This window comes from Equus asinus, chromosome 29 (assembly GCF_041296235.1).
Source record: "Equus asinus isolate D_3611 breed Donkey chromosome 29, EquAss-T2T_v2, whole genome shotgun sequence".
Classification (NCBI taxonomy): Eukaryota; Metazoa; Chordata; class Mammalia; order Perissodactyla; family Equidae; genus Equus; species Equus asinus.
The window spans coordinates 14,070,269-14,075,113 of record NC_091818.1 but is presented as its reverse complement, the minus strand read 5'-3'; the positions used below and the strand labels follow the sequence as shown (position 1 = coordinate 14,075,113).

At 35.2% G+C, this 4,845-nt stretch overlaps 1 long non-coding RNA gene across 1 annotated transcript; it reads right to left on the bottom strand.

The window, feature by feature from the left end:
• Window positions 1-446: 446 nt before the first annotated feature.
• Window positions 447-2,918, bottom strand: LOC139042521 (uncharacterized). Its single transcript, XR_011499311.1, has 3 exons — window positions 2,598-2,918; window positions 2,371-2,467; window positions 447-1,249 (listed from the first exon to the last, which is right to left on the bottom strand). It is a non-coding gene; the product is annotated as an uncharacterized lncRNA (long non-coding RNA).
• Between the last annotated feature and the right edge of the window lie 1,927 nt (window positions 2,919-4,845).

The window sequence follows — 4,845 nt, the reverse complement described above, 5'->3', positions numbered from 1 at the left end:
GGATCTGAACCCTGGGCCGCGGCAGCAGAGCGCGCGTACTTAACCACTCGGCCACGGAGCCGGCCCTCAGTTGTTTCTAAGAAGAATGTTTTCAGTATAAGAGAAAAGTATGGTACAAAGAAGGTTAGAATTTGTAAGAACTTGGAAGATGTTGGAAATGGATGTGGTATTGATTTTGTATCTCAATAAGAAAAATAGAAAGCAATCTCAAATTCCAGGAAAAACAAAAACATGTCCAAGAAAGATATAATCTAAGTATGAAACAAAATAGAATGTGGCTTATTATAAATAATTGATAGACAAGGATGTAAGGGAAATATAATTTTCTTTGATGTTAGAAATACCAGTTTTTGTGTACTGCATAAGGGTCAGAACAGCAGAACTGAAAGAAGGAATGATAGCAATAGCACACTGTTTGGCTCCTGGCCATAATTATGTAAACACTATTTATTGGCTGCCAACGTTTAGAATCAGGATGAAGAATTTACTTTTAGTTATGGAACAGAAATAGGATATGACAGAGTTTTGGAAGTAGAATTGAGTAGAGGCAGAGGTTACACTCAAAAAGTTCATGTTTTCATCATAAAAAGCAGCAAATCAAAAGACGCTGTGGAAGGCTGATGAAGTGAACTTTAAAGGTACAAAATCATCCACAGTTATCCACGTAATTACAAAGGTATCCATTACAGGAACTAAAATCAGTGACATAGCAATCAAAATATAGGAGTAGAGAGAGGATAAATTGAGGTGTTTTAATAAACAAAATTCTTATCTATTGGAACAGGAATATATGAACATCCATAAATAGTGATATTTTTGTAATTTGAAGATAATAACAAAATACTAATAATAGAAATATTTAAAAGTAATTGCCTCTAAGAATCTGTTCTGTAATTGGGAGAGTGTTACTTTTTTCAACCCTTTTGTGGTATCCCATTTTTATACTATATGGCAGGAATTCATTTTTTTAATGTAATAAACATAAACAGAAGTGTGTAATTTCAACATGACCAAGTTCACTGGTTTTAGGATCCATCTTCCACTCTTTCAAAATATACAAGCAAAAGTATATAGAAAATTCAAACAAATATATAAAAATGAACATTTAGTCATATTAACAATACAAATTCGTCCAGCCGCTTAATTCTTTTTCTCCTGCCAACTTCACAGCTGTCCATCAGCAGCAGAACCTTCCAAACATTCCAGCATCTGCTGCCACATGATCCATTTCTTTCATTTTTAATGACTCCTGAGGGAGGCAGGAGATTGCTTTAATCAAAATTCATTTCAATATTTTAGCCATTAAGCACAAAAAAACACACAAAATCTATTCCCTTTCCATCACACCTCCCCTTATTCTTAAATTACTTTTGTCTCTGAATAATATAACACTTTAAATCCACGTCCACTACTGCAATGGAATTCCAATGCCTTGTTGACAAGAGTTGGCATCATATATTTGTTTTAAGAAGGTAAAATCAGTAAATACACAATAACTGTCATACTTTAAACCATAGTTTGTGCATTTATTCTCTCTGCTGTATTTATTTTAACTATATTCTAGATCATTTGGACCTGTCTTGAAAATTTTATTTTTATTCCCTTTAGCTAAGTCAAATTTATATTTCTAGAACGTTGTTCATTAATTCTAAAACACTGTCAATTTTCAAAAGTGTTTTTGACATGTCCTCCTATTATGGAAAATTGTCTAGGGGAAAGGTAAAGGGAGAAAAAAACCCCAGAAAACACATAGTTGTAGTGGATTTTTTTTATAGTGTATTATGGTTAATCACTTCAAAGTTTTCACACTTTCATCAAATAGGAAAGCTTGATTTTATCGAGACTATGGGTTTAGTTGCTCCACTGTTTTTTAAAATGAGTAATATATAGAGTATCTTAAGAAGTCTCATTTGCTTTCTGTGTCAATTTAAAAAAAAGCATTATTGTCATAATTTATAGGGTAGATAAGATTAATTATTAAATGTACTTAAATGTGAGAATCATAATTTTGTTCCTTCAGTAAATGACTCACTAATGGGAAATGACCTTAAATCTTGAGTAGATTGAGAACCTCTCAGCTGTTTTCCTGCCTTGAGTTTTGAAAGTTAATTATTTTTATTCCGCACTAGTTCTTTTTAAAACCTCTTCCTTCTTTCCACAATTACTTTACTGAGAATATTATATTTTATTTTAAAAGCCCTTAGGGAACAGAGTCTCCTCTATAGGGATTTTTAAAAAATTTGGCTTCTTAGATAAAATGGAAATGAAGAAACTGATTTGATATAAGCATGTGAGAACAAAGCATGAGAAAGAAGTTCAAATTTTCAGTTTGCTTCACTCTGACATATGTCAGCTACTGCCCTCTCTTACCTGGATTATGGCATAGACTCCGAAACAGCTGCCCTGCTGCCAGCCTCGCTCCACACATGGCGCCCCCGCCTCACACACTCTTGCCAAAGTCAGTTATCTGTAACGCACAAACAATTCCACCACCCTCCTGTGTAAAAACTTGTGATCTCTCAATGATGATGAAAAAATTCCAATTTCCCTACAAAACACACAAGGCTTTCTACAGTCTATTCCCAACTGTCTCCTACCTCATTGCTCTCTTCCACTCCACAGCCAGATCTCAGAAGACTTGGTTTTGCTTCCTTCTTTTTCTTCCCATACACTCACTGCTCAGCACACTACAGTCTGGCTTTCACCTTTCTACTGTACTGCAATGCCACCGATGACCTCCTTGTCATTTAACTGAATAGACACCCTTCCTTGCTGAAGCACTTTCTTCTGCCATGGATTTTATTGACACAATTTCTGCCTCATTTTTCTTCTGTCCCTTTAGATGCTCATTCCCTGCCTCCTTCGGGTCTCTTCAGATCCAAGCAGCCATTAACACTCTGGAGCTTCTCAGAGCTTAGGCCTCTCCTCTTATTCTGTAGTCTCTTCCTAGATGATGCATCCCTGGCTACAGAACAATGACTGCGTCCATGCAGATGACTCATAAATCAAATCTACACACTAGGCCATTGCACTGAGCCCTGGACCCTATGAATCGAACTGAACACTTGGCACATATCCTTGAATAGCTCTAAGCTCAAACTCAACTTGTTCACAACCAAACTCATAAATTCATTCCAAACCCTAGTCTACTCAGGAAATGTTAGTATTTGCTATCTCATTTTAAGAAGCAAAATGCATTAGAGCCAAGCTTGATACATTTCCCTCATCATTCCCTACTCTCTTAATCAAAAAATTAAGGATTTTCTTGTCATTCTTAATTATCTATCCAGGGTTTTCCACACTGCCCTTTCCAAATTTTGATATCAATGAAATGGGTCAGGACCACCAATTTTTTCTTTTAATGAAAAAATAATGTATTAAACTAAAGCTGAAACAGATCAAAGTAAATTTTAAGTCACAAATAGTTATTTTCATTAGAGATTTACATGAGCTTGTGTTTGCAGGTGTGCCCATGCATGCACACCCTGGGTTGAGAGGTAAAAATTATTTCCTAGTCTAGACCACACACAGTGCTCAAGATATAAGGTCCCCTCAGTTAATATGAATGAATTACTCTAGCTTTAGCTTTTCAGTTTCATATCTTACTGGTCTCCTTCACAAGCTGTACTTAATCCCGTCCAACTTCTCTCCATTCTGTAAATATTTGTGTCACAATATGCTCATCTATGCTGTTTCCTCCCTGTTAAATGCCAGGCTGTCTTCTTACTTGACTGAAAATCTGTGAAGGCAAAGTCTGACCTTGTCCTGTTCACCATTGTTTTGGTGAGTTGTGCGATACCTGGCAGATAATAAAGGATTCACATATAGCTTTTGAATCAGTGGATGAATGAATAAATATGTGAATAAAATGGCGTAAGAAAATTGAAACTTTTGAAGAGAATCAAAACTATTCACTTGACAACAGAAACTCAAATTTTGAAAATCAGTCTATTTTGTTTGAATTAAGCCAGTTTACTACAAAATGTTTTGTATGTCTTGCTATATCTACACCTGAAATTTTAGACTCATGTTTACTTTAAAACAAACTGATTTGCTAAATAATTCAGTGGAAAATCTTATCAATGTACAAAATACTTGTGCATGTGATTTTGTGAACTATTTTATGCCAAATTCTTAATAATTTTGCTGTCTAAATACGAGATTTGTGTTTCATTTAGAAGCTTTTTCTTTCTCCATTAAAATATTTTATATTTCCATTTTACCCATATTTCTGCAGCAGTGTTTATTCTTCCTTTCAAAATCATTACATTAACTTTCACTTTTTAATAACTTCGGTTTTTTTGAGGTAGATTGGACCTGAGCTAATATCTGCCACCAATCCTCCTCTTTTTTGCTGAGGAAGACTGGCCCTCAGCTAACATCCATGCCCATCTTCCTCTACTTGATATGTGGGACACCTGCCACAGCACAGCTTGCCAAGCAGTGTGTAGGTCCACACCTGGGGTGCGAACCAGTGAACCCCGGGCCACAGAAGCAGAACATGAGAACTTAATCACCGTGCCATCGGGCCAGCCTCTTTAATAACTTTTAATGCTAAGATTGGAAACATAATTTGAACATTGGGAGCATGTTATTCCAGATATTATTATTTTCCTACATAAAGGAAAGAAAAACCTATCTCAAACAATTTCTGCTTTTAGTCTAGTTCTAAAGCAACTTTCCTGGATTGCAGTGAGTAAGGATTCAAAGACACTTAATGCCAAGTTTGATGTCACTTAAACTTCATGGATCTAAGGGTTTGAATTAAATTAAATCTTCCCATAGTAAAATATGCTCTTTTTGCTCCTTCAAAAATTGCTTTATATTTTTAATTTTTTTTTTTTT